This window comes from Chrysochloris asiatica, unplaced genomic scaffold (assembly GCF_000296735.1).
Source record: "Chrysochloris asiatica unplaced genomic scaffold, ChrAsi1.0 scaffold00260, whole genome shotgun sequence".
NCBI lineage: Eukaryota > Metazoa > Chordata > Mammalia > Afrosoricida > Chrysochloridae > Chrysochloris > Chrysochloris asiatica.
Window position 1 is genome coordinate 3,780,593 of NW_006408778.1, and position 11,985 is coordinate 3,792,577.

Sequence of the window (11,985 nt, forward strand, 5' to 3'; positions counted from 1 at the left end):
TCACCCACCTGAATTTAGAGACCATCTCAAGAGCAGATTTGATGCATTAGACACTAATGACCAAAGGCCACAAGAGCTGTAGGTTCATCTTACGAACATCACACTGGAATAAAGCAAAAGGTCATTTAAAAGACAAGGAAGAAGGAAAAGACCAAACTTGCTCTCCAGTGTAGAGATGATAAAGTGAATGATGGAAGGTGTGTGTGTTTGGGGGTGGGATGGGGCGGGGGAGATGGGAAAGGACCAAATTGTACAGAAGTAGAACTTACAAGAGTCTTCCTCCATTCCATGCAAGCATCACAAAGCCATAATATCCTCTTCAACATTTCATGTATAAACACTACTAACAACTGGCTTATAGCTTCCAGATCCATGTCCACATAAATATAGGTTTTGTTGCTTTGTAAATGCATCATTGCATGTGCCATTCTGAAACTTGATTTTCTTCAGTCAACAAAATACCAGGAAAATCCTTTAATCTTACTATGGACAACTCGAATGCTACTTCAGTGTTAACCCATGCATAGACTTATATGCTTCAAATATCTGTAATTTAGTTAGCCATCTCCTTACTAATGGGTACCAGTTGTATTCAGGTATTTGCTTTGGAAAATTATGCCACACACTCAGACTTATGAGAAAAATGTCGGTAAGATCAATTCTTTGAAAATAAAGTAACAAGGTAAAGTTCACTTTTCTAGATCTTAACTGGCAGACATCTCCATGTAAACACTTAAGAGAGGTTCTTTGAGGTATAATTAACACAAAATATAACTTACCCTTTGTTAAGTGTATGGCTGGAATTTTGACAAATGTATATGGAGTCCTGGTATGGTGCTGCATGATAAACACTATGCTAACTGCAAGGACAGTAGTTTAAACTCACCAGTCACTCCTTGGAAACCCTATACAGGGTCACTATGAGTTGGAACTGACACAATGGCACTTAACAACAACATAACCACCAATACAGTCAAGTCATAAAATATTTTATCATCCCAAATGAAATTCTGCAGTCAATCACTCTCCCCCATCTGCAACCCCTCACAAACACTGATACGGTTATAATTCTGCCCTTTCCAGAATAGCACATAAATCATCATGATACTTTCAAGATTTATCCATGTTGCATGTTATAAGTATTTTGTTTACTGTTTGCTGAGTAGTGGTCCATTTAATGGTTGTACCACAGTCTGTTTATCCATTCACCAATTGATGGATATATGGATTCTTTCAATTTTGGAGCTCTGTTAGCATAGTGGTTACGAATTGGGCTGCGAACCTCAAGGTCAGCAGTTTGAAACTACCAGCTGTTTCATGGGAGAAAGATGAGGCTTTCTGCTCCTGTAAAGATTTACAGCCTCGGAAACCCTGTAAAGGGCCGCTCTGAGTCAGAACTGACTCCACGGTATATAACCACCACTACCATATTGACTACACAAAAGCTTTAGACTGCATGAATCATGACAATCTATGAATAATCTTGAAAAGGGGCATTTCAGAACTCTTAATTGTGCTCATGAGGAACCTGTACATAGGACTACGACGAAGTCATTCAAAAAGAACAAGAGGATACTGAATAGTGTAAAAATCAGGAAAGGCGGGTACCCAGAGTTGTATCATTTCACCATACTTATTCAATCTGTATGTTGCGCAAATAATCTGAGAAGCTAGATTATATGAAGAAGAACAAGAATGGAGGAGACTTACTAACCCATGATATACAGATGATACAACCTTACTGTTGGAAGTGAAAAGGACTTGAAATACTGACAAAAATAAAAAACTAGTCTTTAGTATAGACTGCCCCTCAATATAAAGAAAACAAAATTCCTCACAATTGGACCAATAAATAACACCATGAGAAAAGATTAAAGTTGTCAAGACTTCATTTCCTTGGATTCACTGTTATCCCTCATGGAAGCAGCAGTCAAGAAATAAAGTGATGTACTGCATTGGGCAAATCTGCTACAAGACTTCTTTACAGTGTTCAAGAACAAAGATGTCAGTTTGAGGACTAAAGTTCACCTGACCCAAGCCATGGTGTTTTCAATGGCTTCATATGCATGTGAAAGTTGGATAATGAATAAGGAAATCATAGAAAAATTTATGTATTTATGTTATGGTGCTAGAATAGAGTAAAAAAGTACCACAGGAAAAAAAAAAAAAAAGTACCACAGGCTGCCAGAAAAACAAAGGAATCTGTCTTGGATCACATACAGCCAGAATGCTTCTTAGAAGCTAGGACAATGAGACTTCATCTTTCATACCTCAGACATGTTATCAGGAGAGACCAGTCCCTGGAGGACTAAATCATACTTGGTGAAGAGGAAGACCCCCAACAATACGATTGACGCAGTGGCAGCAGCAATGAGCTCAAATGTTAACAATGTGAGGATGACGCATGATGTTATAGTGCATAGGGTGCTAGGACTTCACATCATGTAAAGTCCCGGTGTGGCATGTAGGATAAACACTGAACTGCTAAGCATGAAGTTGGTAGTTCAAACCCACCAGCCACTATTCAGAAACTGTATACAGGGTCACTACCAGTTGGAACCAACTAAATAACACTGAACAACATATATATGAAAATTAAGACAATGAATAAGGAGGACTGTAGAAGAATCAATGCATTTGAATTATGATGCTGGAGAAGAATATTAAAAGTAATATGGACTGCCAAAAGAACAAACAAATCTGTGGGAAGAAGTACAGCCAGAATGTTCCTTAAGTCAGGATGATGACACTTTGTCTGTCTTACTTAGGGCATGTTCTCACGAGGGCACAGTCCCTTGGTAAAGTGGATGGTCAGTGAAAAACAGGAAGACTTTTAATGAGATGGAATGACATGGTGGCAGCAACAGTGGACTCAAAAGAAGAAAAACAGTGAAAATGGCACAGGACTGAGCAGTTCTCCAGTCTGTTGTACACAGGGTCACTATGAATTGTAACCAACTCAACAGGACCTAACAATAACAACACAGGTGATTCTAGAACACATCAATGTTTGATATCCAGGTATCTAAGAAGCCCAAAACATAGTTTTACTGCTAAAAGGCATCATATTTGATAAAGTAGCAGGTCTGCAAATATTAGGGCAACCCTTAATGAGATCAACTGACATAATAGCTACAATGGACTCAAACATACCAACAATCATGAAGATGGTACAGGACTTGGAGAGACTTTCTTCTGTTATACACAGGACTTCAAAATATTTATGAAAAAAATGGAATTAAAAGATCATGGAATTTTCCACAACTATGTTGAAGTCCCCTTGTATGTAGGTTGCTGTGAGACAGAGCCAACTCAATGACAAGTAACAGTTTTAACACTGAGAGTATATGGTTTATGGACCAGCAGCATCAGCATTTTCTGGTAGCTTGGTTTTTGTTGTTGTTAAGTGTAGCTGAGTTGATTCTGACTCACAGTGACCCTGTGTCGGGTTTCCAAGGAGAAGCAGGTGAGTTTGAACCACTGACCTTGTGATTGAAACAGACCCTGCAGTCCAGTGCTTATCCTATAGCGCCACACCAGGACTCCAGGAGCTTGGTAGAAAGTCAGAATAAAAGGTCCCAGCCACAACCTCAACCTACTGAATCAGGATCTGTATTTTAACAAGGACTTACAGAATATATAAGAAACACTGGTTCTAAAAAGCTCTTTAGATTCTCCACCAGGGTACATTAAAAAATATTTTTTAATCTAAAGGAACTCTGGTAGCGTAGTGGTTATGAATTGGGCTGCTAACCTCAAGGTCAGCCGTTCCTTGGGAGAAAGATAAGGCTTTCTGCTCCCGTAAAGATTTGGAAACCCTGGCAGGGTCACTATGAGTAGGAAACGACTCCACGGTACTTAGCAACAGTAACAAAAAGTAAGGATACTGGCTCATGCAGTTCACAAACAAATAGATCTCTGAAGAAAAGATAAAACAAACCTTGCCAAAAAAGGTTATCTCAGAGATTTTGCCTAGATTATCATAAGTGCTAAGTCTCCCAGTTTCTCAAAATCTTTCCCTGTTTTGGCTCAAAATATTCTTAGTTTGTTGTTGTTAAGTGCCGTCGAGTCGGTTCCGACCCATAGCGACCCTGTACAGGGTTTCCGAGGGTGTAAATCCTTACGGGAGTAGAAAGCCTCATCTTTCTCCCGCGGAGCGGCTGGTAGTTTCGAACCGCTGACCTTAAGGTTCGCAGCCCGATTCGTAACCACTACGCTAAATGCTAAAAAATACAATAAGGCTTATGATGGAAAAATGTCATACCTGTCCTATTTCTCCACAAGTCCAGCCCCACTTTCCAGGAGTAACTGTTTCATATTATTTTAACTTTCCTTGTATATATCTCCAACTCTGGGTTATAAGAGGACATTTCAAAAAGTTGTACTATTTTGTCATTGGTTTCATTTTTTAAATCTTTTATTTATGATCTCAATTTTCCAAAAGAATCCTATAATTATTCCTATTATTCTAGTTCACTAGTCAAACTATCTTGTAATCTATCATTCCTAAAATTTATTTAACCAGCCCCAATTCTGCTGTGACTTGAGCCCACACATACTTTGTGCTCCACATGCTCTAGATCAGTATTTTAAGTCCTCTACACTTCCAGCTAGCAAGGTTGTGTCTTCTGTATACTGCAGGTTATTAATGAGTCTTTCTCCAATCCTGATGCCACATTTTTCTTCATATAATCCAGCTTCACATATTACTTGCTCAGCATACAGACAGAAAAATATGGTGAAAGGTACAACTCTGGCACACACCTTTCCTAATTTTAAACCATTCTGTATCCCCTTATTCTGTTGTAACAACTGCCTATTGGTCAATGTAAACGTTCTTCATGAACACAATTTAGCATTCTGGAATACCCATTCTTCACAATATTATCCATGGCTTGTCATGATCCACGGTCAAAACATTTGCATAGTCAGTCAATAAATAACAAGTAAACATCTTACATGTTATACAAAGAAGAATGTAGCATCAGGATTGGAGGAAGGCTCATTAACAACCTGCAATATGCAGACAATACAACCTTACTTGCTGGAAACAAAAACAGTAATACCTAGGGTATACATCTTTAGGCATTCTATTTAATTTCTGACAACTTCAAATCATACTTCACACATCCCATGTTCTGATTATTAATGGATGTTTACAGCTGATTCTTCTGATTTTGAGTTGTGCCCCAACAGCAAATGGAAGACCAAAAAGCTTTGCTCCATTCACATCATATGGTCAACTCTACTTTGAGGAGGCAGTTTTTCCCCACTATTATACTGAGTGCCTTCCAACTTGAAGAGCTCATCTTCTGGCACTCTATCTGACAAAGTTCATGAACTGACATTTCGCTGAAGACATCCAGGCAGTCAACAAACATATGATAAAATGCTCGTGATCATTAGCCATCATAGAGATGCAAATGGAAACAACGACATATCAATTCACCCCAGTAACTTTAACAAAACAGTTAACGTTCAAAAAACATAAACAACAAATGTTGAGCGTATGGGGAGACTCCATACTGTTGGTGCGATGATTAAATGGTATAGGAAATAGTACAGTGCTTTCTCCAAAAGTTGTAAATACAAATACTATATGACCCAGTAATCCCTCTACTTGGTCTATATCCTCAAGAAATAAGAGCTGTGACACAAAATAGCTATCTGCACACCGCGTTCACTGCAGCTCTACTTACAATAGCAAAAAGACTGAGACAGTCTTAAAGTCCATCAATGAAGGAATGAATAAACTTTGGTATATACACACAACAGAATACTACGCAACACTGAAGAAAATCGATGAATCTGTGAAACACCTCATAAAATTGAAAAACCTGGGGGACGTTATACTTAGTGAAATTAGTCAGTCACAGAAGGGCAAATATTGTATGAGATTACTATTGTGAAAAGTCAAAAAAAGGTTTTCATACTAAGAGAGACATTCTTTGATGGTTATCAGGGGCAGAAGGGAAAACAGAGTAATTCACCGGTTACAGTTAACTTGAGTGAAAGGGTGAGGGGTAGATGGGCAATATAAAGCAACACTAGTAAGAGATGTTCACTTGGAATGGTCAATCATTCAAGAACAAAAGTACAGCATTTACCTAAGGAAAAAAGTTTGGATGGGTTGGGAAGGAAGGTGGAATGGAAACAAGAATCACAGGGAGGAAGCTGGACAACTGATGTTACAAGGAGTAGATTATAATCTATTGAAATGGCATGAAGTATATGACTTGTTAAATGTAAAACTCATTATCTACTCTGTAAACCTTCACTCAATTCACAATAAAGAGTTTAAAACAGAAAGGCATGGTGACCTACTTTTAAAAAAATCAGTCATTGAAAACTCATACTCTGACACACATTGGGTCACCATGATTCAAAGTCAACTACTTTTTCTATATGTTCCTAAGAAAAATTAAACTTGTAATCAGGACATTCATGAATATAAATAGACCTAAAACACATAATGGAACTACGTAAAAACATAAGATAATTTTAAAAATAACTGATAAATTATTAAACTTGAGTGGCAATTTAATTCCTTCTGAAAACATGTCTATAATACAATAAAATGTCAGCATACTGAGGATTTTGTGGATACAAACTGAACCTTTATTCAAGACACTTGGATACAATAACTGAATATTCATAAATATGACCATGTAGTGATTTATAAAGAAAACGTCAGTTAATTGCAAATAAGTAAATATCTTACCGTATTTTACAACTCTATTACTGGATATAGTGGTGTCTTCAATTTGAGATAAAATTGTAATACAACCTAAAACAGTAAAACAAAACAAACCCATAAGGATTACATTAAATAAACCAGTTTTCTCAACAGTAAAATAAAAACAAAAATCAGACACTGAAAACTAAACAAATCAAAAAGCAAAATATAAATTCAAATCTAAGGGAAAGCTTTCTATAACACGTCACAATTTTCAAATCATCAATAGGTCACGGTCACCATGAAGAATAAGCGGGAAAGTGATCTCGAAGAAATGTAACTTTTAACAATACTTAAAAACGAAAGGGTTTGAATAGGAATTAACTGACTGAATAAATGTGTATATCATGTGAGGAAAGAAACCCCAAATTCCGTATTAGGAATTATCTGGTATTAATAAAAGTGGAAAGGAATGAGAAGCTTCAAGAACACAGGAAGAAAGACAATCATTTGACTGAAAAGACAGAATAAGAACACTTTCTGGCTCGTCCGTGGGGTGCGAGCGAGATACACCCGCGCGGGCCCTTGCCGGGGCGCGATGTGGGGAGAGGCCAGACAGACTCTGACCGGAAGCGTGGGGGTGCTGGGGGGGAAATCTACGGTCCGAAGTCAGGGGGTCCCGCGGACCTGCCTCGGCGACATTTCAACCGGAACCGGTCGCGGATCCGGGACGACGCGGGGCGGGAGCAGAGACTAGAACATCCGCAGGGACCCCAGTCCAGGTAGGGAGGACGCGGGAAGGGTGGGGCCTGGAAGAGCCAGTTTGAACGGGAAAGACGACACTTACCCACTCTCCGGAGGACCGTGGCTCCGAATTATCCTCTTCCGGGTCAGCAAAAAATGGAAGCAGGGGGCAGGGCAGACCATGCAGGGTCTGGGGGCGGGGCCTCACTAGCCAGAAGCGGGGCGGGGCCTGAGCGCCCTTCATCTTGATCAGGACATTGCTTACCTGCTCTCTGTTCTGTTTTCTGCAAATGCAATGTCGTTGGGGTCCTGAGGATCAGAGCTGCTGCTTCCATATTGTAGCCTACCACTTTGCTGAATCTTTCAATGAGTTCCAATAATTATCTTGCTTTGAATCTTTGGGGGTTTCTATGTATAGAATCTTATCATCTGTAAATAGAGTTTCACCTCTCTTTGCCAATTTGGTGGTGGTGGCTGTGTACCTTGCAGTTGGTTCTGACTCGTAGCGATCCTGTACAGGGTTTCCGAGGCTGTAAATCTTTACGGGAGCAGAACGCCTCATCGTTCTCCGGCGGAACAGCTGGTAGTTTCGAACTGCTGACCTTAAGGTTCGCAGCCGATTCGTAACCACTATGCTACCAGAGCCTTTAATTTACCCACCTTGCATTATAGCTATGGTAACACTGCCAACATGATATTGAATAGGGATGGTGATAAAGGGCATACTTGTCCAGTTCCTGTTCACCACGGGAATGCTTTCAGTGTCTCTCCATTGAGAGGACTTTGGGCTGTTGGATGTGTATGTATGGTCTTAATTATATTGAGTAATTTCCTTTCAATTATTACTTTTTTGAGGTTTTTTGTTTTTTGTTTTTTGTAAATCAAGAGATGTTGGATTTTGTCAAAATGCCTTTACTGCATCAGTCAGTATGATCGTGTGGCTATTTTCATTTATGTGGTAGATTTTATTGATTTTCTAATATTGAACCATCCTTGTTTCCCTGGAATGAATCCCACTTGGTCATGATGTATTAATTTTTGATATGTTGTTGAATTCTATTGGCTAGTAGTTCTGGTAGCATAGTGGTTACCAATCCAGACTGCTAACCTTAAGGTCAGCAGTTCCAAACTACCAGCTGTTCTGCGGGAGAAAGAGTTACAGCCTCAGAAACCCTGTGCAGGGTCTCTATGAGGTGGAACCAACTCCACAGTACATAACCCATAACCACCACTACCATGCTCATGAGGGATATAGGGCTACAATTTTCTGTTTTAGTGATGTCTTTGCCTAGTTTTCATATGAAGGTTATGCTGACTTCATAAAATGTATTCAGAAGTTTTCCATCTGTTTCTGTATTCTGGAATAATTTGAGTAAAATTAATGTCAACTCTTGTATTAATGTTTGGTAAAATTCACCAGTAAAGTCATGTTGGGCCTGAACTTGTTTTGGTTGGGAGTTTTTAAATGTCTTAATCAATTTCTTCTTTTGGTTACGGTTCTGCTCAAGTTTTCTACTTCACTGTGTGTTTGTTTAGGTAGGTTATGTTTTTTCAAAAAAGTTATCCATTTCTTCTAGATTTTCAAATATGTTGGAGTATAACTCTTCATAGTATTCGGTTATTATCATTTTTATTTCCATTAGTTCTTTTATGATATTACCCATATAACTTCTTACACATGTTATTTGTATCTTCTCCTCTTTTCTTTTGTTAGATTTATCAAAGGTTTGTCAACTTTATTAATCCTTTCATAGAACTTCTTGTCTTGTTGATTCTATGATTTTTCTGTTTTCTAGTTCATTTATTTCTGCTCTAATCTTTATTATTTCTTTTCTTCTGGTGACTTTAGGCTTGCTGTGCTGGTCTTTTTCTAATTGTTCAAGATGTTGTGTTAATGTATTGACTTTAATTCTTTCTTCTTTTTGGGTGTGTGCATTCATTGTTATAAATTGCCCTTTCAGCACAGCTTTTGCTGTGTTGTGTCCCAAAGATTTTGTTATGTTGTGTTTTCATTCTCATTTGCTTCAATGATTTTTTTTTTCATTTGTTCTGTTACCCAGTAGCTTTAAGCAGAATGTTATTCAATTTCTGTACATTTTATTTTGTTTCATTTATCTTGATTTCTAATTTTATAGCATTGTGATCTGAGAAGATGGTTTATAGTATTTTTATGTTTTTAAATTTATTGAGACTTGCTTTGTGGCCTAACATCTGGTCTATTCTGTAGTGTTCCTTGTGCAGTGGGAAAAAAAAAAAAAGTGTATTGTTCTATTGTTGGGGTTGAGTGTACTGTATAAATCCATGAAGTTGATTATTCTGTTGTTTAGTTCCTCTGTGCCTGTTGAGTTTCTTTCTGGTTGTTCTGTTATTTTTCAATAGAGGTATAGTAAAATCTCCAGATGAGGCTTTCTGCGCCCATAAAGATTTACAGCCCTGGAACCCCTGTACAGGGTTGCTATGAGTCGGAACCGACTCCACGGCACGCCACCACCACTATTATTGTAGAGTTGTCCACTTCATTCTTCAATTTTATTAGTTTGATTTGTATATTTTGGGGCCTTTCATTGGGAGCATACATATTTATTTTAATTATATCCTCTTGCTCAATTGACCCTTTAATCATGAGGTAATGCCCTTCTTTGTCCCTTGTGCTGGTTTTTGCCTTAGAATTTATTTTATCTGAGATTAATATTGCCACTCCTGCTTGTTTTTGATTGCCATTAGCTTGATATATTTTCCATCCTTTAATTTTAATCTATGTTTGTCTTTGTGTGTAAGTTATGTCTCTTATGTATAACATGTTGAAGAATCCTATTTTCTTATCCATTCTGCTACTCTCTGTCTCTTGACATTGATGTTAAGTGTAATTATCAAGCTTGGGTAGTGTAGTGGTTACGAGTCAGGCTGCCAACCTCAAGGTCAGCAGTTCAAAACTGCCAGCAGTTCCACGGGAGAAAGATGAGGCATTCTGCTCCTGTAAAGATTTACAGCCTCGAAAACCCTGTACAGGGTCACTATGAGTCAGAACCGACTCCATGGTACTTAACAACAACAACAACATGAATTGATTGAAGTCATTTTGCTGTGCCATTTTGTGGAGCTGCTGGTTACTTTGTTCCACAGCTTTCCTGTGCTGAGTTTATTCTTTGTGTACTTTTTCTTTTCAATCTCTTCATAGTTTTAATGTTTACATAGTCTTCATAGATTTTCCTTTTCTTAATTTGATGTGAAGGTTATTAAATTTCTTAGAGATTACCCTATCATTTATAAATTTCTCCCCCATTTTAAAACAGTCTGCTTTATTTTGAAATCTACTTGACCTCTTTGCCCCTTAAATTCTGTAACTATAGTTTTTCTTCACTTCACTTTGTAGTGGTCCTCATCACAGATTGACATCTCTGATTCCCCACTTTCAGTCCTGTGGTTTTGTTTTACTCAGGATACTTCCAAATCTGGATTGAATTCTGGGTGGTGTTTCTCAATCTCTGGTTGTTGTCTGCTGTTGTTAGTTCCCAGTCCAAAGGACTCCTTTTAAAATTTTTTCATAAAGTTGAGTTGGTTTTTACAAATTCCTTTAATTTCTGTTTAGTGAGAAATGTCCTAATTTCACCATTGTATTTGAGGGACAGCTTTGTTGGGTATGAGGTTCTTGGTTGGCAGTTTTGATTTTCTTTCAGAGTTTTGTATGTGTCTCCCCATTGCCTTCTTACCTGAGTTAGAGCTTAATCTTATTGGTTTTCCTTTGTAGGTAGCATTTATTTTTTCCTGAGCTGCTTTCAGGATTGTTTTGTTTTTTATTTTAGAGAGTTTGATTATTATATGTATTGGTGATATTTTTTCATGGTGTATCCTGTATGGGATTCTTTCAGTTTCTTGAATGTTTATCTTCTCATCTTTCATGATGCTAGGGAGTTTTTCTTCCAGCAGCACTTTGACTATCTTTTCTGTGCTTTTCTTTGTCTCTTTCTGTTCTGGAATTCTGACTACCCATGAATTCACCCACATGAATCTTAAGCTTTGTTCAGGTTTTTTCTTTCATTTTTTTCCCGATTCTTCTTCCAGCTTTCTAGCATTGAGAGATGTACCTTTAATCTCACTAATTCTGGCTTCCACTGATTCAAATCTACTTCTTTAAACTTTCAGTGTATTGTCCATTTCTGATATTTTAGTATTGATTGTCTGAATTTCTGTTTGTAGGTTTTGTATTGTCTCCAAACATTTACCTATTTTATTTGATTGTTCCTGTACCACTTTTCTGAATTCTTCCTTGTTTTCTTCAACTTTGCTGTCAGTAGTTTGTTTGTTGTTAAGTGCCATCGAGTCAATTTTGACCCATAGTAACCCCATCGTATAGGATTTCCGATGAGTGGCTGGTGAGCTTGAACTGCTGACCTTGCGGTTCAAATGGCTTTGCAGTCTGGCACGTTAACCCACGGCACCACAAGGCACCTAAACGTCATTCTCCTAAATTAATTTTCAGGTAGTTCCAATACCTCTTTTTCCTCAAAAACGCTTTCTAAGTCTGCTTCTTGGTTGTTTCTTTGAACTAATCTGTCTTATGTCTT